The 25,588-nt window shown below is 45.4% G+C and overlaps 1 protein-coding gene across 4 annotated transcripts in view; it reads right to left on the bottom strand.

Moving 5' to 3' along the window:
• GPR63 (G protein-coupled receptor 63) overlaps window positions 1-25,588 on the bottom strand; it is a 553,454-nt gene that overhangs the window by 129,953 nt on the left and 397,913 nt on the right. For 2 of the 4 annotated variants that reach the window (XM_069606418.1, XM_069606419.1), the window contains one exon: window positions 6,133-6,281. The exons of the other annotated variants lie outside the window; for them this stretch is intronic. The gene's annotated coding sequence lies outside the window, so the exon portion shown is untranslated. The remainder of the gene's footprint in view (window positions 1-6,132; window positions 6,282-25,588) is intronic. 4 annotated transcript variants of the gene reach the window in all.

Here is a 25,588-nt window from a genome sequence, read left to right as displayed (position 1 = left end):
TCCAAGGTTGAGCATCAACCTGACGGCTATCGTCCCAATTGTCCATAAGATCTGTCTGGTCATCCACATTGTAGTTTTCCAGAAAGGTGGCATCCTCATCCTGATCATATGTGTCCATAAGGACATCATCTGTGAGGACACAGGTATACTCATATGGATCCTCCAAGGTCCTTTGAAACTTGGATACAGGCATAGAAGGAAGGTCTTCATGAGGTCTCTTGGGAGCAATCGCCTCAGAATAAGAGACATTGCTCTAATCTGTCCATAAATCCCTCACATTTCTCCCTGGTCCATGAGGATGAACCAGAGGGGTCCAGGGAAGGAAAGGGTTCATCTTCCCTGTGATGTCGAGATTTGTCCCCTAATGTGCCTGACAAAGGCACAGGACTCTCAGCGTAGTCCTTGCGGGGTTCGGGGCGCTGTGGCGTGTCTTTTGGCATGTCCCTAGGCCGTTCTTTGTGCTTCGACGCCTCCTTCGACCGTTCCTTCAGTTTAACTGCCGAGGCAATTCTTGCGATGCTATCGCTAATGCTTGGGGAAACAGGGCGATGTGCCGGCTGACCCGGAGGCTGAGCGGTGGATTTCGATGCCACTGGGGCCTTAAGCAGGTCTGCACGTCCACCTGGAGCGTTTTGACGGCCGCGTGCTTTTTAGTGCTAGCGCCCTTTGTTTTAGATTGCCCAGTCGCAGGCTGCGGCTGAGGTTGCGGGGAAGGTTGCCAATTGTAAAGATCAGCGGATCCCATCGAAGTTTGACGGGTCCGTTGGCGCTTTTGCACGCTACGACGGTACCGCCGAAGCAGAACCTTGGGTTGTGCGTTTGGTGTTATGATCGTGTGCGCCCGTCGCCGGTTGTTTTCCCCATAGCGTGACTCGCGTCAGGCCTGGTGGGGACGGACACCACGGACCTAGAGCTGTCCGCCGTTCAGTCAATGGCTTCCAACACGGAGGCCTGGTCATCGCTATTCCCCCCCCTCATCACTTTCGGCGGTTGCGGTGTCGGGGGAAGAACATTCGTCATGCGACATGCCGTAGTCCACCCACCGCTTCAAGCAGCGCCCCTTAAGCATCTTGGGACGCAGGAGTTTACAGGCCGCGCAAACCGCCTCATTGTGGTCGAGGGGAAGACAACTGTTGCACCAAGAGTGCTCGTCTTTCCCACGGAATAGTGAAAGACAGGTATAGCGATGACAGAACCCAGGGAGCAAAGAGGGTGAAAGAGGAAAGGCATAGTTGTAAAGAATATGGCCACCCCAACCCCACTCTCCGGATGAACAGGCGTCGAAAGTCCTCAGCAGTCTTCGGCGTCATACAGGATTCACCAGTCGATACATATGACAATAACGCTATCTCTATGCAAGAGCTCTGCATTAGGGCGACCAGCAATCTGGGCGTAAAAAACAATCTGAGGGACCTCAGCGCGTGAGGGATTTTGGGTACACTACACGTCACGTTAGGGATAGTGTTACAGACACGACTATGCCGACATCCCCTTTCGATCCTCGAAAGACAAGATGCAATACTCTGCGGTTACCACTGGATGTCGGACCACATGCACAGCATGTGATTCTAAGCAGATTAAAAAGCATCATAACTCATATTTCCCTCATACGGTTTATTCCCAGTTACCATAACTGATCTCCCCCTGACCCCCTTGACATGCATCCTGAGTGTGGCTAGTGTCTGCATGCTCTTTGTCCCCCATTCTGTCCAGCGGGAAGAAGATGAACTTCCCTTTGTTGATTTTAAAGCCTGAGAGCGCTCTGTATTGCTCCATGATTTCCACCACTGCTGGGACCGATGCCATTGGGTTTCTAAGGTGTAGAAAACATTGTCCACATATAGCCAATGTGTATTCCATCCCCCCCCGACCCCTGCCACCACAGGAATGCCTGTCACTCAGGGTCCCCCCGCAACTTCTGGGCCAGAGGTTCCATTGAAAGAGCAAAACATAATGGCGTGAGGAGACAGCCCTGTCTCATACCCCTACCCAACCCAAAATGAGAATTTCCTGTTCACGGCCACGCAGGCCTTTGGAGCACAGTACAGTGCCATAATACCAGGGAGCAACCTGGCCCCTATTCCAAATTTAACCAGAACTGCCTTCAAAAACTGCCAATCCACTCCGTCAAATGCTTTTTCTGCTTCGACCGAGAGAAGCGTAGGATCCACCCTCTGCAACGGGCCTCTTCAATTAAGTGTAGCGATTTCTGCATCTTATCTGCTCCTCGTCTCCCCTGTATAAAACCCCTTGATCGGAGTGGACCAGCCGTGGCATATGCACGTCTAGTCTCAAAGCCAGGCTTGTGTGAATAGTTTTGCCTTCACATTTAGAAGCAAGATTGGCCGATAGGAGCCACATGCCCATGGATCTCTGCCCTCTGTGTATCACAGAGATAAGAGCCTGTACAAACATTGTGGGGGCCCGACCCATGTACAGGATGCTATTGAACAACTTGGTCCCCCAGGTGGGGGACCAGGGTGCTTGCGAATGTCTTATAGAACCCTGTGGAATACCAGTCTTCTCCCGACGCCTTTCATAGGTGTAATTTACTGATTGCCACTAAGATCTCGTCTCCCGTAATGGGGGACTCAATTTCTAAGGCTTCCTCTGGGGTCAGCGTTGGTAACAACACCTCTTCCAGATAGCCCTCCATCCCTTCTCTGTCCGGTAGGTCTCTTCCCCTATATAAATCTTAATAGAAAACAAAACAACTCTCCTATTCCCCCCGCTGATGTCTCGGCGGTACCTTCCGGCCCCTCTACTTCTGATATCCACCTCTCCGCATGCTGCCCCCGCAGTCGTGCAGCCAGAAGGGCATCCAGCTTATCCCCTTTTTCATTGTTTTTTTGTTTCAGGAACTGAAGGTTCTGGATAATCTTTCCCTCCTCCAGAAGGTAGAGTTCCTCCACCCATACTCCCGCTCCCTCCTCTGAGTCCTGAATTCTTCTCTCCAGTGCAGCCATCTCCTTCCACAACCTATTCTCCAGCAAAGTCCTCTCCATCTTTCTCTGAGCCGCTTCCCCGATCAGCACCCCCCTCCATGTTGCTTTCGCCACGTCCCAAACCGTGTCCTGACCCACTTGCCCGGTGTCATTTAAATGAAAAACTTTGCATCGCCTCCTTGAACTCATCCCTGAACAGCGGATCCTTCCAGAGGGACTCATTACACCTCCACCTAGAAATGTTAGAATCTAGATTCATCCAATACAAGCCTACTGACACCATATTGTGATTGGAACAGGCAATCAGGTGAATGTCGGATCCCATCAAGACTCCTCAATTCCCTTGTGATAGAGGTAATCTACGAGAGTATAGGTCCCATGTAGCACAGAGTAAAAAGTGAATCCCCTTTCCTCTGGGTAAAAAAGGCCCCACACATCACACAGTCCATGTGCGTTAAGGCACGCCTGCAAGCCATGTCGCCCTTCCAGAGTGGACCCTCTACCTTTTGTCCCCACTGTCCTTCTAGCCAGTTGTAAATGTGCCCACATGTTAAGGTCCCCTCCCAAAATCAGGTGTCCCACCCCCTCGTTTAAGGCCCTACCCAGCATGTGATTCAGGAAACGCAGCTGGCCTTGGTTGGGGGCATATAACGCCACAAGCGTAAACCTTGCTCCTCTCATGGAACCAGTCAGGAAAATATCCCTCTGCTCCGCATCCTTCCACTCCTTCATTACCTCCATTCTCAATCGCCTATGTATCAGGATACCATGCCTCCTTTTCTCACCTCACCCGAACCCCAGTAGGTCTGCCCCACAGGGCCATAGGGAATCTTCCGTTCCTCACCTCTAAGGAACCACGTTTCCTGAAGGACGAGAACATCCATACCCAGTCTTCTGAAATTCCCTGGACACCAAGTCGGCAAATTTAACCCCTTAACATTTAATGTGCATATCCTGAGACGATCCCCTATCTCCTATAATCTGGTCCGCCATCCAGATACATCAACCTTTCCATCTGAGCAGACTGCTTTCTCTCCAACAATTTCCGCCAGGATCTTTTAAGGGTGTATTAACCACCTCCCCTTCCCAAACTCCACTCACCACCCCCCTGAAGCACCCGGACCCCCTCCAGTTAACATCACTGGACGAAACACCAGGCCACCAATAGGACCCGATCCTGCAAGTCTTCTCCTCCTCCTCACAATTACAAGCCACCCATACATTCCGTTTCCACCATCCTTAGACCCCTCCCGTTTCCCCTGGTCCTATAAGTGTAATTTCCCCTTTCAAGAAGTAGCCGTCCCTGAGGCAAGCCACTGCAAACCCCTCGAACCCCCCAGGACGTTTATCTTCTCCCCCAAGAACTTCCTACCCAAATCTACTCCCCTCTCGCAACTGCTCTCAGACACTTTAACAATCCTCAACAATCCTGGAAAAACCCTATAACTTCAGTTGTGCCCCTCCGTAACACCCCTCACCGAGGAGATAACTCATCAAACTCAAGAAGGCCTTGCTTGGGGGGGCTAGGTTTCCTGAACTTCCTTGAACGGGGGACTTGGCACCCGTTTGGCCCTTTTATACGCTGCCATCTGTCTTTGGGGCCCCTTGCATCTCCTTCCATTGTCACTTCCCCCTCTACCATCAATTTCCCCCATGACACTCTATGTCATCTTCCGTTACCAATGTATAGCTATAGCCATCAATCTCAAAGGATATAGAGAAGGGAAAGCCCCATCTGTATCTCACTCCCATCTCGTTGAGCCATTTCTTGAGGGGGGGGGGGGCACAGACACCCCTTTGTCAACTTAAGAGGACAGATCCTGAAAAATGGAAATGTTCACATTGCTTAGTGCCACTGTGCCTTGCCGCCACCCCCCCCCCTCGCTCTTTTCTGAATTTTCTGCCCGTCTAGGTAATTGTGGAAATGCGCAAGGACTGATCTTGGCCCCCTTCCCGAGCCACTCGCTCTGTGAACCCTGTCTATTTTATGCTCATCAATATTCTCAGCTCCAAACAAGACTTTGCCACCTCATGGATGACTCTCCGTAGGTCCCTTTTCGATTCAGTCTCCTTCTTGGGGATTCCGAAAAATCTCAAGTTTTCTCCTCTCACAGTTTTCAAAATCATCAATTTTCAGAGACATTTACCCCTCTTCTCTCCAGCTCTTCCAACCACATATCCATTCGAGTCTCGAGGGAGGTTTGACTGTTGTCAACTGGTTGGAGCCTCTCATCCATTTTGTCAATTCTGACATTTATTTTGTCCACCTTACCACCAATATCGACCCTCATCCCCCCCTAATCTCTTCCAGGAGTGAGGCAATGTCTCTTCGTGGATACAGGGTCACCCCCTTCCTCCAGCAAGATCGTAGTCTCAGTGTCACTCTCCAACTCCCTCTCTGGTGCAAGTGGGGCCTGTCCCCATGCTACAACCCCACTTCCCCGTAGGGGTTCACTCTGAGCGCCTTTGTAACTCCTCTGAGCCTTCTCCTCAGGCACTGGTGGGGCCTGTGTCACCAGACCCCCTCCTGGTCGCCTTCACCCGGGTTCTCACCGACCTTGGCTCCAGAGGCTTCCAGGGTCACCCAGTATCCCAGGCAGTCTGCCAAGGTCCCCACCTGATTTCACCACCAACGGTATGCAGTCGCTGTATACTGTGGTCCTCCAAGGGACCTTCAACAAGGCAAGCACACTACCAAGGTCCTAGCCTGGGGGCCCACACCTTGTCACTGCACTCCGTAGGCCTGTACACCCAGTGACCCAAAGTCCCAAATAGCGAGCGTGCAGCAAGGCGGGCACACAGCCCTCCTCCCAAACAGGGGGCTTGCCTCCTCCGCCACTGACCTCTGAACACACAAAGTTTCCACTTGGAGCTATTATATGCCCCAGGGCTAGACCGGCCTTAATTCAGGCCCCACTGGGATCGGAATGCCCCTGGGTATTCCTTATCTGCTTCCTGGGGTGTGTAGCCAATCCCCCAGCCTCCACGCGCTGCATCTCCAAGGTTCCGGGGAGACCAACCATGTGCGTTGGCGCCGGGAGGTACTGACTCCTCTTCACTGAGTTATTCCGTGCCTGCAAGGGGGGGAAGCAAGGGGGCCAGACAAAACGCCCTGGGAGCTTGAGTCCTTCCCCCCCCCAAAGGCCCCTCTCACTGCAGGCCTCTCCACGGTGCACCAGTAGCTTACCGGGCAGCTGTCGCAGAACGCTTCGCCAGAGGGATCACTTTCCCACTGGTATTCACCTCTGAGAACTCTGCTTCCCGGGGCTCGATCCGCTCAGTTTTTCTTTTAAAATATGACCTGGGTCACAGGGGATCTCCTAACCTCGGGTTAGCCTAAAATGAATGGAAAAAAATATCACAAACGGAATGCCAACACAACGTCATGGTCCATCATCACAAAATCTGCATAGTTTAATCAAAGCAACTTTCTTAAGCCGGTTCAAAAGCCTAGTACAGAAAGGTTTGAACTCTGGTCACCTAAGGGAATATATATATCAATCACACTACTAAGTGCAGCAAAGTGGGGAATTCAGCCTTTAAATGGAATCATGTACCTCATTGACTTGCAGTTCTAACTATCTATATAGCCTTAAGCACTAGCCTAAGGAACTGAAGGGTTGACAAGTGTTTCACATCTAGCTTCAGTTGGGGTGGTCAGGAAAGGTACCAATGAGAAAGAGGGGTTCATATGGCGTGCGCCATATTTGTGACTGGGGGGTGGGGGCAGCAAAGTTGGGGTGGTGTTGCAATTTTATATGTATCCAGCTTAGTTAATGAGAATGGGATATGTGTCACTTTAAGTGTTACTTTGTCGATATATTTAAGATTTGCACACGTCAATGTCAAAATCACCAATTAAATATAAATACAATCTGTGTATGGTGCGCCACGAAGCACATAGATGCTGGGCAACGATGAGCTTTATAATGCGTATGCGAGTAAGGAGATTTGTCACAAAGAGCCCACTTTAAAGAGGACACAGTTCTAAACATACATGCAGGCACACTGATACACACTGGGAATTTAGAACTCTATCTGCAGTATGCTCTTTTCATAAATTGGTTACTCTCTGCAATCAGGGGTTTGCAAGGTGAATTCCGGGTGACTGGGAAAAACTAGTATTGCAGGGTTTGGAGGCCGAAGAAAAGGCAATGATTAGCCACAAAATTAAGCAGATGGTAAGCCAACAGGCCGGCCTGAGGTTTTTACGGCTTGGCAGTATCGTGGAAGGAAGATGCACTATTTAAGTGCATGGGAACTTGATCAGGGGGATCCGGTTTTCACCAGCAATTTACATGGAGTGTAGGACGCCCGGGGCCAGAGTGACCGATACATCATGGGTTTTGATTGTTTTCTCAGGATGTGACCAGAGGCAATGTGTGTTGAATTGGTAGTCGTTTAGATTGGAGTATTCCGAAGATGCCAGCAAGTCGGGGAGGGCGAGATGGTTATCGCCAGTTCAAAGCAGTGGAGTAACTTTGCTGAAAATGTTGGGGGGAACATGACAACTGAAGGAAAGGGGTGGGGTGAAGGGAGGGCGGATGGTATTTCTGAGGGATCATTTCGGCCAAATTGTAAAAAAAAAAAATGGTCGAATGCTAGATTTGACCGAATTCGGTCACCACCATTAGTTCGAAGCTCAAGATAGCGAACATGAAGAGCAGTGGTTTCAAGGGTGGCCCCCCTCAGCCCATGTTCGGTATTTTTGGCTTCGGCGGATGCAGGTGTGTCCCTCGCTTCCTCAGCATTGGTGGCAGTGAACCCAACAAAAAAGAAGAATAGGGATGCTGCAGCGTCAGATCCCACCCAGGTTAAAGGGATGGATCTGATGCTGCAGGTTACAGGAGAGGCAGCGGATGGAGAAAGGGTAAGTGGGGGGTTTATGGGTGTACTGGCGGTTTGAAGGGAAATGGGTTTGGTTTTTTGTACCAAGGTAAAAATGTATTTGCAGCGAAAATGAACCCGGTTAATTCCACCGTGATTTTGTACGTCGGTCAAACAACCTAAATCCCTGAGGGATAACACTAAACTACTACACCACAAGAGTCCATTGCTGACGCTCTGTTATAACTTTCATAAGACTGGTGGTGTATCTTTAAAATTTAATTAGGCCCCCACGCATCTTCAGCTGGCCTGCCATGCACCCAGTGACACAACATAACATTCACAAACTTAATTCCACTAGAACATACAAACAATGCATTATTTATTATTCATTCAGACACAAAGGTCAACACACATATGCTTGCACACACTCTCACTCACACACAAATTCACCCAGCACCTCCACTGACATACACTGTGTGCACACAACATTTATAGGTACATTTACAATAACACATGGAAACAGTGGCGCAACGTCCATTGAGCAGACCAGACTATCACCCCCTGATAGCTGAAATTTCGGGCTACGTTGACTTGCTGAACTATGAAGCCATGGCCGAAAGGACCAGATTCCCTGGAATATCAGCAATTTGCCTGATGTTTCCTTTAATTCAAAGGCAGAAACCATTGGTTAATGCAGTGCAGTGGGTGACCAAGTATAATTGGTATAGATGTTTAAATGCCATGTATCTCTAAACTTGGGTTGTGCACAGCACCTTATATGTCTACGTGCTGAGAGAATTTTTTTTCTACAAGATTCTGACTGATTAAAATTAAGGTATGTTTTCCTGTTTTGAAATGGCTCCAAGCAGTGGAGTACCGAGCGGGAGAGTCACAATGGGGTGGTCAAGCTATCCCCCACCCAGCTCTTTTAAGAGCCAGACTGGGACATTTGTCATTGGGCTACCTCTCCCATATGGCACCTGAAAGAGGGCACCCAACGGCAAATGTGTCCCGCTGGCAAGACAATGTGTGCTGAGCAGCAGAACACCTTTTCTCATTCCGAATGGTAGAGGTGTCCCGCTGCCATGAAAATGTCCCAAATAGCTCTGGGCAGCAGAGGGTCCTCACGTTGCTCTGTTTTACAATGCGAGCCATTAAGCACTGACGGGAGGAAGGGGGGTGCTATTAGCAGGGACTTTTGTCCGTTTAGAAATATAAATGGAAGAGAGTGATCAGAAGCGAGAAGGGTGCATAATGTTGCATGCTTTCTGAAATAATGACTATGGCTTTAAAACCCAAGGAGGATTTGTTAGGCTCACATTAATCTGCATGATGCTATTGTGACTTTGCAAGCAGAATGTGGAGAATGAAACTAAATCCCTACTCCCATTGCTCAACATATTTCTATGACAATGTATATAGTGTATGATTAGTTTACTATGAAAGGCTAGTTTATTATGTAATGTGGTTTGCTTCCAATGCATTGCTATACATAATTGTATGTTATATGTATTACATAAATAATAAGCACATGAAATGTAAAGCAAAACCTTAATAAATATGAACTAAGCCTGGAAAGATGTGCACGGGCACTTAAATTGTCCACATCCCAGTTTCACCATTTAACCAAGTGTGTGATCCTGAGCAAATCATTTTATCATATTGTGCCTTATCTGCAGCTCTATAAGTGATTCTGATTCATTTCAAAGCTTATGTTAATGTATCATGCTATTATAATGGAAAAGCCTAATGAGTTGCTCTACATATAACAATAGTGCAATTTAGGTATTTTGCACCACAAAGTTATTTGTCACTTGGCTTATTTATGGCAACTTATTCTAAAGTCACTTCCATGGTGCCTCTAAGTATCAAAGACTGATGATGCGCCTTGCAATGTCCTTTTTTGTGAAGTCACTTCTGTTGGTGCAATCCATATGCTAATTAGGAAGTTTGCATCAAACATACACAAACACAATTAAAAACATTTTTATTTATTTATTTTTTTAAGTACCTCTGCCCTGCTTTCAAATGCCGCCCGGGCCACGTCTCACGTTACACCGACCTAACCTCTTTGCACTCACGTGCCTCCACACAGAAACCAGGAAGCTGAATGAGCTTCATAGTTCCCGTCTGTGTGCGGCACGAACACAAAGCCGGAAAGCGATGCTCTGTGCCGCTGGCCCCCGGAAGTGCTGCTGCTAGCGTGACAGCACAGGCGCCAGGCCCTGCAACACTCAGTTCAGCAACCTGGCTGCTCTCTTTGAGTCAGGCCAGCCATGGTGAGGGACTGAGCCACACAGGGAATCCCACCCATGTAGGTGTCGCAGCGCGGCTGCCAGGCATCTCTGCATTATGTAATGAGACAGCGCAAGCCTTGCTGAGCACCCCAGCTGGGCATGCGCTGTCCATTACATAGTTGATGATTGGGGCTTCCCTGCCCTCCCTCCAAAAGATGGGGGGACAAAAAGGCATGCCACAGAAGTTGGGGGGGGACAAACCCCCCCCTATAATTACGCCCATGGTTCAAAGGCAACCTGCTTATTCTTCTCATTCTCATATTGTTTAAAGTACTCTTGCAAACCATGTGCGATAACGTCCAAGGTTGGGTTGTCTCAGGCCAGCTGAAACTCGTAATGAATTAGGTTTGTATGTGAATGTGTAACTGATGTCATGGCCTACCACGGAAAAAGCCTAAAAGGGGATGTGCTGTACACACGAGCTGAAGATAGTACTTAATATAATGGTGACCAATGAGAATGTGGGAATTAAAGCAGATTGGATTTCTTTTGTAAAGGTTGGACCAATCATGCGTGGGGGCGGGGGGGATTTGTAATAACATATGGGAGTATTTTAACTGTTGCAAAAGTGTATCTACTGTGTCAACTTGTGTGGTTCAGACACACTTTGGTTATTTTGACTATAGAATCATCGAGCCCCTCCCGCACAATTGTACAATAAACTTGCTTCACGTACTAACGTGCACATGCTTCTTAAGTGGTGGATCTGCTTTGGATTAAGGTGAGTGGAGGCCCATCCCCACAGTTGTGATCTAGAAAGCCCCATAATCGGCACGGCTTGGCCTGTTTTGCATATGGAAATAGTGCTGAAAAATCTTCCCAACAACCTGGAGTTATGTGGCAAGCCAGAAGGAGGACTCAGACCAGAAAACAAGTTTGACTTTATTTGAATTAAATAAAACACCTCACTGACCCTACTACAAAAGGAGAGTTCCCCTTCCTAACCAAAATAAAGTTGCTTGTCTATAGTCCAAAGTAAAAATAGTCTTTGGTTCAAATCAATCTACTACCACTTAGCAAAAATGTAAAAAAAATAAGTTGAGTGCCCTGCACTCTTGGTTCCACACAAATTATCTGTCAGTCCCAGGAAACCCTTCTGTGTCTGGATCCAATAGTTAGAAGAAAACAAAAGTTCCACTCAAAGAAAACAGTTGTTGTCAGTCTATCAAAAGTTCCTCAAATATTTCCCAAAGTTCGAAGATCAAGTACCTAAAAGGATTTTTTTCTTTTTAAATGGCCAAACTTCTTAAGGTGGAAGGATATTTTCCCCAATTAACCCCTTTCCACCCACTTGACCAATCTCTCCACACTTCAACCAACTTCTGAGTGCTCCTGTGCTCCTGTGATATATGCTCTTCGTTCTGCTCCTGTGGCTCCTTTGGGGTCCCCCGACCCAATATATCACTTATTCCGCTAGAATTCCTGTGAGCTCTCACTGCTTCTGGTTCGCTTAGTTGTCTTGGGTCCATGTCACCCTTCTGGAGATGTATGCTGCTCGGGGTTCTCGGATCCCTTTTCATAGTCTCGTTCTCTCTTCTACTCCCTCCGACCTGGGCTACCCGTTTACCTGTTGTGTTGCTGTGCTTGCTCCAGTGAACGTCCATCTCGTAAGTGATGGCAGTGTTCTCCACAGCTTACCATTCTCTGCTTCTGGATGCTAGCGGTCTTCTCATTATGTTCATTTCAGCTCTCTTCTGTTGGCTCTCGGTTTGAGAGTGGAGGACAAGTCCTCCCTTCGTCCCTGGACTCGGCATCTTTTTGCAGGCTCCATACGTGTTTGCGTTTCCAGGTCTGGTTTGTTCCAGGCAGTCTCTGCTTCTCCGGCCTAGTGAGCTTCCTCGTCTGGCAGACAGTGTCTCACTCTGGAATCCGCCTACTTTCGCGTTGCAGCTGGCACTGCTTTTCTGTGCAGCTCCTCCCCTTGCCGATATTCTGACATTCAAGACTTGACTCAGTGTGGAGTTTCTCCTCCTCCATTCAAGGGTTAATGGCCCTTTATTCTTGCTCCAGTATTCAGAAGGGGTCTATTGGTCAACAGAGATTGTCAAGCATGTGGAAATGTCAACATTATCGTGAGCCAAACACAGATGTATTGCCAGCATTTCTTACTCCTATGTAGCCAGATCATACCTTGTGTATAGGAAGTTCCCCCATGGGAATGGGAGTACTTGTCCCCTAAAAAGTGGAGTCCCTCCCCGTGAGGTCCCTCTTTCAAAGACCCCAACTGGAGATTTTGCTGAGCGGGCTCATCTCACTAGCCTCAAAGGTTGCGACTACCCCTAGGGAAGAAGGGACAAAGCCTCCAGATTCATCACAGGGGGCATCATTCAATGCGGTCTACACCTTCATAAAGACTTTTATTGTACCTACACAGCACCACGTTGCATGTGTTCAGCATCATTTTACACTTTGAAACGTCATCAAGCGGTAAAGTTGAAGCTCAGGTATGGTGTGAACTAAATGAACCAAGACAAGAAAAGAACATCAATTTGATTTAGCAAGCATGCAAGGAATTGCTTTAAAACCGTGCAGAAACGATCATTTCACAAGGCCCCCAGTATGGAGTATGGAACGATGCCAGCATCTAGGCTTGCAGGAGATTAGCTCCTTCTCTAGGCTACCTGGTTCCAAACACACATCACTAAGATGCCAAATAGATACCAATAGGCCCTCTCTACTAAAGCAATGTGACCTTGCAATAACAGATGGGGGCTGGAATCCCTGAATCCAAAACGAACAAGTTGTTTGTGATTATATAATTGTTTTTGTTCACTTGGCCTTCTATCTGAAAATATGGCCCTACCAGGTCTAAGATCATAATTACCTGTGACAGTCTTGAACTCTGCATGTATATTCACAACTATGTCTGCTGTAAAACCGACTGTCTATAATGCCTGTGATAGCCTTAAAGAAGCAATGTACCTTTATTTCATTTTATAAGTATGACAATATGTGCGCTATTTTGCTGAATAGGGTGATTTCTAGATAAATGTCTGCATAGCTAGTTTGCTTCGACGTGTGAACTTACTAATAACCCGAGAGGACCCCATACACAGACTCCCCTCCAAACCTAACTTCGAGTATGCACCTCGCCACCACAGCAAAAATCTCCATGATTGCGAGTGCTAGGCTCCCGCACGTATACAAGCGGGTGCCATGACAACTTAGAGACAGAATTCTAAATGCGCATGCGCGGTTCTTAGACACTGGTCTCACGCGCATGCGCACTTCCTAAATTATACGCACAGCTCAGTCCCTCCACTGAAGCTACGCGAACAACAGTAGCTGCGGAGCGACACATAACGACCTCGAGCCAAAATCAAGCGCCCCAGGGGCACTAAGCAGTCCCCCGTAGACGGTTCCGACGCAGATCCAAGGGCCCTAGGACTGGGAACACAATCGCGCCTCCTTACCTATACTTCTTTATCTAGGTTGTAGGCACAAGGGCTTTCCCCCCCTGCTACTACCAGCGCAGAACCACCCATTTGAATGCACTTGGACGTGCGCCAAGCACATTCTTAACCAAAGAAGCTGTGACAGTGGATCCGCCCATATTCTACTATCAATCCCGCTGAGAACGGCGGTCTCACAGCCCAATTGTACACTGTGCATCCAACCACGTGGAGCCAGTCTAAACCAAGGACACTTGTCCAGGGGTGACCAAGTCAAGGCCCAAGAAGAAGGCTCTAAGCCGAAACGTCACGGGACTAAATAAGTTTGAAGGCTTTATTTCCTCCAATCCCGTTCATAAGTTGATCTGCCTCCAGACGTAGACCAAAGACTAGGTCCCTGTTTTCCTAAGAACTTAGACACCAATTGTCTTGCACTTATTATTTACTTAAGACAAAAAACTTTGTTAATGATGGTTCAAGGTTTTTTCATTTGTTTATTAATATTTTTTTGTATTTTTCAAGTTGTTTGCCATAAACATGTTTGTTTTCTGTTCCTTTCTCAAATGCACTTCTAAAAATGAGAAAATGAATGTATTTTGACGAACGATGTACCTTAAAAAACACCTATACATCTTCTTGTAAAATTAATTGCATAGATGATGTTGTGCAGCTACTAGCACTAAGTAATTCTTTTTTTCCTAAAAAGAAAATTAAAAAATGTGGCAATCCAAGGGCCTCTTTTGCTCATCTTTTTAGAATATCCTTTGACAGTTAGCTAAGTAACAAAGCTGTTGTCAAATCCTATTTTTGCATGCTAAATAATCACCCTTTACCAAAATGTATAGGTAAAGAGATCTAAAAACAAGTGGCAGGACGCCTCCCTACTCGTTTCATGTACTATTAGCTCTCAAGTCCTTCCACTTATTCATGAGCTTACCCTTCAGTTACACAAGTTTAAGATATAGCAACTGCTATACTAGGGCTTTACAAACTAATATTTCGAAATTAGTTTTCCAACCCAACCAATTCTATGACCATAGCTTGCCCAATACTCACTCGCTGACCTATACACTCCATCTCCAGAATGGAACAAGTCTTAAGTTTCTCTGAAGAAGAAACTTCAGATATTATTCAGGGACCAACTCTGTTTAATCTCAACGGTGCCCAGCAACATATCGCCTCGGCTGCATCAGGGGACGACTTGCTGAAGTTAAAAAAGAAATGTTTTCGGACAGAAGTTCATGGACATTTTCTTAGGGAATACCTAAGGGTCCACATGGTCCCGTTAGGACTAATTGTTCGTAACGAACCAGCACTATTCCTGGAAGATCAAGAATACATGCTTGGCTTCAGTCAGATATCCACGAAATGCTAACGAGATCTGATGGTGCTAACTATAACTACGGCCAAAAGGATACATGCTAAAATCAAACTGGACCTAGAGGCGGAAGAAGAAAAATTTCTTACCAACACAGACCTACAAAACACACGAGACAAGCTTAAAGAAATCAACACCACCTTCGATCAATTTATGGCCCTTACATTAGAAAAGAAGCATAAGAAACTGGCCAAGGACATCCAAAATTTCAAAATAGAAAACATATACCCTTACTTATCTCCTGACTATAAAGACAGAAAAGAAAAAGAAAGAACAGCTAATCAAACTGGTCCAAGGAGAAGCGGAAGAAAAGGGGTCTCATTTTCAGACACCTCAAGCTCGGGTTCATCAGATGACCAATCACAAGCAACAGGCAGAGAGCAGCAAGGAGGATATTTCCAACCACTACCCCCTCAGGTCCCTTTTTTAGGGAGAGGGGGCCCCAGAGGCCGTTACTGGGGCCCACCGCCACCGATGCCTATGCCCATGCCATACTACCCCTTCAATTACCCACAATGGAATCAACCACCCAGAGGGCGCCGCAACAAACGGAGACCATAGAGGACATACCCATATTTAATCTCTCAGGGTTCACACTATCCAAAGCAGAAATACAGGTCCTAACCAAAGGGCTGTCATTTGTTCCATCCACTAGAACGAACTGGTTCCAACTTGATCAAGAAATTTCCACGTTTTTCAGAACTATAAGACGGAAAGCATTCTTTCAAGATAAGGAACCCCTTGAACAAGATGAAGACTCAGGCCTAAGGGTACCTTCCAACTTTAACCCAAGAGAAAATGAGGTTGCGTCCCATATTATCTCGTTTGAAAAATGTGTCAAGAAAGAAATCTCGAAACTACAGGACTTGACCACCAAAGCCAAACCAAATCTATCTAAGGAAGAACATAAAGCCCTCAAACAACTGGCCTCCAACGATCAAATCGTCATAAAAATGGCCGACAAAGGTGGAGGGATAGTAGTGCAGAGTCTCACCCAGTATAAAGACATGGTCAACAATCTTTTAGAAGTCACCACGAATTACAAAAAACTCAGAAAAGATCCCTCCAAGGAAATAAAGACCAAGATACAAGAAGCTACTAAACTTGCTTTTGAACGAGGGTGGATTTCAGAAAAGGAAGAAATATTTCTCAACTCATCAGAGGGCAGAACACCGGCGTTCTACGCCCTACCAAAAATACATAAAAATCAACAAAACCCCCCCGGCAGACCCATTGTGTCAGGATGTGGTTCAATCTTAGAACCACTATGCACATTTGTGGATCATTTTCTGAAACCCCTGAGCCAAGAAACCCCTACGTACTTAAGAGACACCATGGCTACCATCGCCATTTTTGAGGACTTGACATTCCAGCCTACAAGGGACCACCTAGTCACCATGGATATCTCGAGTCTCTATACGAGTATCCCCCAAGATGCAGCATTAGAATGCATCCATCAACACTTGATACACCATATGAGACAAAGCAGAGTCCCAGCGGCTTTCATAGTAGAACTTTTAGAACTGGCTCTCACAAACAATTTCTTTTCATTTGATGAAGACTTTTACTTACAGGTCAGCGGGACCGCTATGGGAGCAGCATTTGCCCCCAGCTTGGCCGTGATCTTTATGTCAGAATATGAACAACAACACATCCTGAATATACACAATCCGTTCCGGGACAAGATTGCACATTGGCACCGCTTCATTGATGACATCATTTTCATATGGCAAGATATTAACACCCCGGTGGAGGAATTCTTGGAATGGGCCAACCAAAGAACGGAGGAAATTAAATTCACACTCAGCAAAAGCAACCATATGATCAGCTTCCTAGATTTAGAGATCAGGGTTAAAGACGAAAAACTGATATGTTCCCTCTACAGGAAAGAAACAGACAGGAACACTCTGTTACATTACAGAAGCAACCATCCCAGGAACCTTCGCAATAACCTACCATTTGGACAATTTCTAAGACTCAGGCGAAATTGCACGGAACTGGAACAGTATAAAAAACATGCCAGTATACTGCAACTCAAACTTCACAATAGAGGCTATCCGAAGAAACTTATTCGGAACACCACCAAGCGCGCCCAGTACACTCCTCGGGAGACTTTACTCACCCCGAAAACGCGCAATACAGAAAGTGAACAACTACTGACCTGTGTCACTACCTTTGGGCCCAACACGACCAAACTTAAAACCATCATTAAGAAATTCTGGCCACTGGTACAACTAAGTCTTCCAAATGAACCGATTCCAAGAATGGCCCTCAAAAGAGGTAAAAATTTGAAAGATATGTTAACCCATGCGAGGCTAAACAAGAAATCCCAAAGGACCAAACTTTGGAATATGAGAGAAATACTGGGACACCACCCATGTGGCACATGCAATGTATGTAGATTCACGAGAAAAACAACATCATTCCAGGTAGAAGAAAAAGAGTGGAAAATCAAACACTTCTCTAATTGCAAGACCAGCAATGTGGTATATATCATCGAATGCCCCTGTGGTCTCAGATATGTTGGCCAAACTCAGAGACAGGTCAACAAGAGAATTGGCGAACATCGCTCAAGGATCCGATGTCGGGTCCATACAGCACCACTAGTCTCACATTATATGGAATTTCAACACAGCGCAGATGACATCCGCTGGTGGGTGGCTGACACAGTAGTTAATACCACCAATACCTCTAATGCTCTTATTCATAAAGAACTCTGGTGGATTTTCAAACTTAAAACCATTACAAAGGGCCTTAATGAGGCCACACCAACCATTCATGGGCAGTAGGGATACTCCTTTTTTTTCCCCCCTTCTCTAGGCTACCTGGTTCCAAACACACATCACTAAGATGCCAAATAGATACCAATAGGCCCTCTCTACTAAAGCAATGTGACCTTGCAATAACAGATGGGGGCTGGAATCCCTGAATCCAAAACGAACAAGTTGTTTGTGATTATATAATTGTTTTTGTTCACTTGGCCTTCTATCTGAAAATATGGCCCTACCAGGTCTAAGATCATAATTACCTGTGACAGTCTTGAACTCTGCATGTATATTCACAACTATGTCTGCTGTAAAACCGACTGTCTATAATGCCTGTGATAGCCTTAAAGAAGCAATGTACCTTTATTTCATTTTATAAGTATGACAATATGTGCGCTATTTTGCTGAATAGGGTGATTTCTAGATAAATGTCTGCATAGCTAGTTTGCTTCGACGTGTGAACTTACTAATAACCCCAGAGGACCCCATACACAGACTCCCCTCCAAACCTAACTTCGAGTATGCACCTCGCCACCACAGCAAAAATCTCCATGATTGCGAGTGCTAGGCTCCCGCACGTATACAAGCGGGTGCCATGACAACTTAGAGACAGAATTCTAAATGCGCATGCGCGGTTCTTAGACACTGGTCTCACGCGCATGCGCACTTCCTAAATTATACGCACAGCTCAGTCCCTCCACTGAAGCTACGCGAACAACAGTAGCTGCGGAGCGACACATAACGACCTCGAGCCAAAATCAAGCACCCCAGGGGCACTAAGCAGTCCCCCCGTAGACGGTTCCGACGCAGATCCAAGGGCCCTAGGACTGGGAACACAATCGCGCCTCCTTACCTATACTTCTTTATCTAGGTTGTAGGCACAAGGGCTTTCCCCCCCTGCTACTACCAGCGCAGAACCACCCATTTGAATGCACTTGGACGTGCGCCAAGCACATTCTTAACCAAAGAAGCTGTGACAGTGGATCCGCCCATATTCTACTATCAATCCCGCTGAGAACGGCGGTCTCACAGCCCAATTGTACACTGTGCCTCCAACCACGTGGAGCCAGTCTAAACCAAGGACACTTGTCCAGGGGTGACCAAGTCAAGGCCCAAGAAGAAGGCTCTAAGCCGAAACGTCACGGGACTAAATAAGTTTGAAGGCTTTATTTCCTCCAATCCCGTTCATAAGTTGATCTGTCTCCAGACGTAGACCAAAGACTAGGTCCCTGTTTTCCTAAGAACTTACAGACACCAATTGTCTTGCACTTATTATTTACTTAAGACAAAAAACTTTGTTAATGATGGTTCAAGGTTTTTTCATTTGTTTATTAATATTTTTTTGTATTTTTCAAGTTGTTTGCCATAAACATGTTTGTTTTCTGTTCCTTTCTCAAATGCACTTCTAAAAATGAGAAAATGAATGTATTTTGACGAACGATGTACCTTAAAAAACACCTATACATCTTCTTGTAAAATTAATTGCATAGATGATGTTGTGCAGCTACTAGCACTAAGTAATTCTTTTTTTCCTAAAAAGAAAATTAAAAAATGTGGCAATCCAAGGGCCTCTTTTGCTCATCTTTTTAGAATATCCTTTGACAGTTAGCTAAGTAACAAAGCTGTTGTCAAATCCTATTTATGCATGCTAAATAATCACCCTTTACCAAAATGTATAGGTAAAGAGATCTAAAAACAAGTGGCAGGACGCCTCCCTACTCGTTTCTTGCAGGAGATTAGCACCATTCTTATCTGGCAATTTATTTATTTATTTAAATTTATATAGCGTGCAAGCAGCCCATGGGCATTGAGGCGCTGTTACTTGCAAGAGCTTAGTTACAGGAATAGTGGCATTCAGTGGTACATTATGAATTCTACAAGGCATAAAACTGATATTTTGGTTGGTACAGTTAGTCATTACAATACAGTTTATGCAGTAGGAACATATGCATATGATATGGATACAACTGGTGCGGCGCAACGTATGTGAATAAGATGGTTTTCATGGTTTTGCGGAAGGCACTGAGGGAGGCCTCACCTCGCATTGTGGGAGGTAAGGCGTTCCAGTGGGTGGGTGTGAGATATGGGAAGCTGGATCCGCCCGCTCTAGCTTTTTTTACTACTGGCACAGACAGCATGTTTGTATGTGGTGATATGGTTGGCCTATTAGAGGAGAAGGGGTGGATCCTTTGAGAGAGGTAGTCAGGGGCAGTAAGGTGAATGCACTTGTGGGTCAGTGTCAGAGTCTTCAAGATGATTCTTTGTTTTATTGGGAGCCAGTGGGCTAGTTTTCTGGCCTCCGATATGTGTTCTCTTTTGGCAATGCCTTGGGCTGCCCGGAGAGCATTGTTCTGTATGATTTGTAACCTCTCTAGGTTTTTGTTGGAGGTGCCTAGGAAGAGTACATTACAGTAGTCAAGCCTAGATCCAGTGATTGCTCTGGCTATGTTTGTGCAGTTTTCTTTGGAGAGAAAGGGCCTGGCTGTGTTGATTAGTTTGGCATGATATGCAGCCACGTGAGGACCCTCTGCTGCCCAGGGGAGAATTTGGCAGTAGAGGAGAGGTGGTGGCATAGGATGTCGTGGTCAACGAGGTCGAAAGCCACGGATAGGTCAAGAAGTAAGAAGTGCAGGTTTGCCCATGTCTCCGGCATCGTCCATCTGGATTTTCAGGTCAAGTAGGGCGGTTTCAGTCCCATGTCTGGGGCGGAAGGCAGATTGGCGGAGTCCTAGAAGTTTGTTCTCTTCAATGAGGTGTTGAACCTGCAGGTAGGCTGCTTTGTCCAGTATTTTGAGGAGGAACAGGACAGTGGTGATAGGTCTATAGTTGTTGGGGAATGTGGGGTCGAGAGTTGATTTTTTTAAGAGAGGGCGGACCCAGGCTTCCTTGAGGGAGGCGGGGACTTTCCCTGTGGCAAAGGACGCATTTACAAAGGCTGTAAGGAAGGGAGCAAGCGCTTCAGTGCAGTCTTTGATAATAGTGGCTGGGCAGGCATCACCTTTGCAGTTGGTAATAAAGCAGGAATCGTGACACATCGTACTGCTCTTCAATTATTCATTTCTTGAAATCGTGCCTCAGAACGGAAAAGCCTTAATTTTTTTTAAATAAGGAAAAATAGCACTTACTGAACATCAGTCTAACGAAAACAAGCTAAAAGTAGATACATATCGAAATAATCAGACTTGCATGCGCAGACTGAGCCTGTGCTAAATCAGATCAGTATCATAAACCATTAATCCTCTCTGTGTGGCCAAGGCAAGTTAGCTGATAAAGCCTCTGTGCCAGCAGGCAGTGCAACTGCAAAGCTCTGGGAATTATTACATACAAATCCATCGAATCTTCCCAGAAGGCAGGCACAGGGAAAAAGGATTTACTTCTTACTCATTACCGACGCGTTTGAAGTAGATGTCAGAAAGGTGTGGGTGTGAGCGGAATGCAATTCATAGAAAGCAATCCATAATGAGGCTGTGACCTCAAAGCCGCGCCATTACACCGACAGGGTGAAGTGAAGGGAATCAAGTGAGAGCGATGCAAATTGGTTTCCATTTCATGTTTTCATAATATCGAGGTTTCTCAATAAGCCATGCACTGCTGTTAATTACTGTAGCATGGCCTCAAGATCCTGGTCCAGTGGCAAAGACGATGCGTCCAAAAGCAAAAGATGGATTCCATCTTAACTGGGTCAGGCTTTCAGGATTTGCCCTGTCAAGATGCTTATTTTGCCTAATTTGTTATACTGCTGTGCAAGCATCCCAGTAGCCCAGGCAAATTCCTTTTGCAGCAATGGAGAGCCTCAATAACCAGATGGGATTGAGGTAGGGATAGGTCCAAGCACTGTACTAACAAGGGCTTTGGAATTTAAATCCTTGATGACCCAGATAAGTAAACATTTTATTGGCTGCACATATTAATAGCACATTGCACAACTTTTTACCCACTTGTGACACTGAAAAACCACAAAGAAACACTATTTTAAACCATCTCTATAGATGTAACCAGACACATACATTTAAGGGAGGGGGTCACAAGTGGTGGGGAGTAATGGTGGTGGGTGTTCCAGTCGAGTGGATTGCACGCAAAGCCTGAAAAGTAGTCCTAAAATTCCTTGTATTGTCCACGTTAAATGAAGGCTCAGAGACTAAAAAAACTGTTGGGTGGGAAGAAATGCAAAGTGGACTTAACATGCAAGTTCTCAGGCTAAGCGTAAACTGGTTCAAGCAAAAAAACAAGAATTCCATATTGAACTGTGATGACTGGCTGCATACCGTGACACAAGATCAATTAAACCCTATGGTACCATCTGCATGGCATACTCCTATCCAGGGTTGAGAGGTTTCAGAGAGAAGTAACATGCAGATGTCATAGTCATGCAGTGCTCCTCAAACTGTGACAGTTCATTAGTATGCAAGATGGTGAACAGTGTGCCACACTGCCCTCGGCGTGAAATCTGCTCAAGGTGGTGCTTTATAATTTGAGGTCTCAACAGATAGCACATATCAAGGCCAAATAATACAATGGCTATTGTGTGTTTGTTAACAGTGGGCTCCATAAACTAACTTTTCTTCTTTGTAACAAATTACCTGCGTAATACACTCGTCGAGAAATATTTCAAGTTGCAGATAAATTCATGCAGAATCAAGGAATGGAAAAACTCCAAAGGTCTCATTGTTTTATTCACTGTGGAGCGCGAATGTCCAACTTTTAGCCAGGCAAACTGGCAGTAGTACTTGGTCAATGTATCAAAACTGGTAACAAATACATTAACATCTGTTAATTCTCCATGCTTAAAATGGTTTATGAAGAAAGAGGGGCTGGACGCTATTCTCTACTACTTCACACTGTAAAACACTGGCTGTTTGAAATGTTTTATCAAAAATATTGGAAAAAAATTACAGATTGCTTGATAATTGGAAATAAATCCGATATGTAAATGTCCCATAATTTCTGGTTGGCCGAGATTGCTCATGTGGCAAATGTTTTCTAACAGCTCAATGAATTAAACCGTAAAAAGCAGGTCCTAATAAATGCATAAAGACCGGTATGAACAACAAAAATGGATTTCAAACAAAGTTGCAATTATGGCATGAGGAAATAAAGCTTGGGTCACTCTCTCGAGATGTTTAACGGATACAAAAGGGGGACACCTACTAGTAATCTAAGTTTTTAAAAGTGGCTGAGAAACCTTTGATCATGATCCAGGAATAACGTGTGCACCAATTTGGTGAAACAGTTACTGACATTTAGATTTGCAATCCCTCTATGGCATCTGCTCAAACCCATTAAAACGACTTTCTCTTAAATGAAAGAAGAGTTGCCGACCTCTGGAGAAAACAAAGGTCACCGAAGAACTTTATCGATGTGCCAACCAATGATTTTTCCCTGCAAGTACAAGAAGATCTAATAAATGTACATGAGACGATTTCATTTTGGTTGCCACTGCGTATCTGGTTGACTTTTTTTTTTTATAAATTAAAAACAGCAAGTTGGCAACTTTGTTCAGGTTAGACCAAGTACACGTTTTTGTGCAGACCTCTCACATAAACTAAAGGGATGTGACCAAATGATTTAGGTGCACATTCTTAGACAAAGCAAAATTGGCCCGGTGAGGGAATTCATGTGCTCCCGGCTAGACAGTGCCCACTGTGATCGTTGTGTCAAAATCGGGAATAATGAGGGATGAATTGCATGTGTCTTGACTAGTCCCCCTTCAGGAATGCATAATGAACAAAGGCAGGGAAATGCCTGGAAATTAAGACAAAGACTGGAAAGGCAATCTAGGAAATTCAGAAAAGAAGAAAGAAACGAGGTAGAACTTTTTTTCAATGTCAATACCAGGCATATTAGGAAATATTACCACAGACAGCGGCCACTTCACTTCTCTGCTATGCCACAGTCACTCCCACCTGTATCCCTCTTCCTTGCTCTCTCCCCTGCCCGCTCCCGCCCCACCCTCATTGTACACAGTGAGTAATAAGGATCTGGGAATTGGCAGATGAGTCGAGGGGACAGCCGCTTCAAATCTCACCAACTTGCTCAGGTGCTGTGTTAAGTGGATCAGATGGCACTTTTGCCGGTCAGCGCAACAAACGTTTGTCAGGCGACTGGGGCAGGAGCAATCATTCCTTCCCGTTTCTCTCCGAAGTACAGCCCAGCATCTACAAAAAGTCCAAAACCCCTCCCACACAGTCACAGGTCCGTAAAGGAATACCCCTGCCTTCCCCATCCCAATGTGTTCAGAATGATGCACAGACCCTGCATGGGGTTCTTCGTAGGGAGGTCGATGAGATGAGGAAAAGGTGGAGTTTGTACTCCTCAAATTGCCCAATGAAGCTTTGTGCACCATCCCTTGGCCTAAAGGAGGTTCCACAGCCTTCTCCTTTAAATGGGTTGCAGCAGGAGCCAAAGGAGCATGCAGACTTATAATAGATCTGATATCTGTATATATCTGATATGCATATTGATCCTACATGCCCATGTAAGTAAATCTAATGACAGTACTTGCACTGTATTAAGGACAGGACCTGTGACGGTTGAAAACATTTGCTAGTTGTACATTCTTTTTGTAGTGCTGCTTGGCAAGTAAATATGGCAGTCTTATAAACTGCATGCCTGACTGTACTGTACTGTTCTGAAGCAATGCAAAAAATAAAACAAATTCCACTATCTGCGCCTTTTTTAAACTTCCTTCGGGGCTCCAGACAGATAAAGCACCATTAAAAGCAGGCAAATTCCCCGTGGACTACAAAAGTAGATTTGATTTTGATCAATCATAGAAATCATCCGAAAGCCCATCCAGCTAAAGTGAAGAGAAAAGACTGCTGCATGTTCTTTGCAATAAAATAATATAAATAAAAACTATATCTGGGGTACAAATTGTTTTTATACCAAGGCATTCAGTCATTCCCACGGCACTCTTCCAGGTTCCCAACACGGCGATAAGATCGATCAGCAGTGTGAAAAGGCTTTGCTACTGGAGAGTAACATTTTTTAAATCATTTTTTTTAAAGAAAACTCCTGCATACAATTAGAAAACATTTCCCAGACACAACAGTTAATGAAATGCAGAACAGGAAGTTAACATTTCATCATCTTATTTACATATGTGTAGTTCATCTAAAAAAGAGCTAAAAATGCAAGCTTCAAAGCCCTCTTTGATGTTCTGTAGACAGCTCAGCTGTCACTTTACATTAGACCAGTCAGTTTCCTTGACAACCCTACAATCATCTTGTAGCGCACACGTAAATCCCCCAACGTCCGATAGATATACATTGTACCCGTCTCAAAGAGCCCTTTAACACTAAAAGCGCGTAAGCAGCGTTTCACTTGGAAAGAGTGCCAATCCGTGAACAGCGCCACCACTTTTCAGAGAATTGCACACACGCAGAAAAAGCAGACATTACAGGAAATACGTGCTTGCACAGCAAAAGTAACCGGATCTACGATCTTAGTCGTCAAGTTGTATTAAGGTCCTATGCCCTACCGGCGTTTGTTATTTTTAAGATTCTCACTAGGACAATTAGGGTAAATTTCCAAATTAAATTAACCTCGTACCTCACACGTCAAACTGCAAACAAATAGTGTGAATCAGATCATGGTGCAATACCACAATGCTGCCTCAAAGTTGCTCAGTATCTTCCAGGGAGAATCATAGCCAGAAGCGGAGACAAGCCTCATCTCGATACCAAAACACCATCACTACACACGCTGTTTACACCACGTTGGTCTGAAAATGTATCTGTGTGGAACCAACTGCTAAACTGCTCAGAAACAAACAGCTGGGTCTATTTTTCACAAAACTACATTTTTACTCCTTGAAAAAAACATTAAAAACGGTTTACTTTTAAGTATGCTCCATCAAACCCTAAATGCATCAGTATTAGCTGGCACCTTAAAATGCGCTTGATTGATCAATTCCTAAAAATCGATGTGATCGCAAAGAAAGCTGTCAAGAAATGACTTTCCCCCTTTTTTTTTTAAAGAA

This window comes from Ambystoma mexicanum, chromosome 4p (genome assembly GCF_040938575.1).
Source record: "Ambystoma mexicanum isolate Mex_15411 chromosome 4p, UKY_AmexF1_1, whole genome shotgun sequence".
Classification (NCBI taxonomy): domain Eukaryota; kingdom Metazoa; phylum Chordata; class Amphibia; order Caudata; family Ambystomatidae; genus Ambystoma; species Ambystoma mexicanum.
This window is presented reverse-complemented; position numbering and strand designations above follow the sequence as displayed.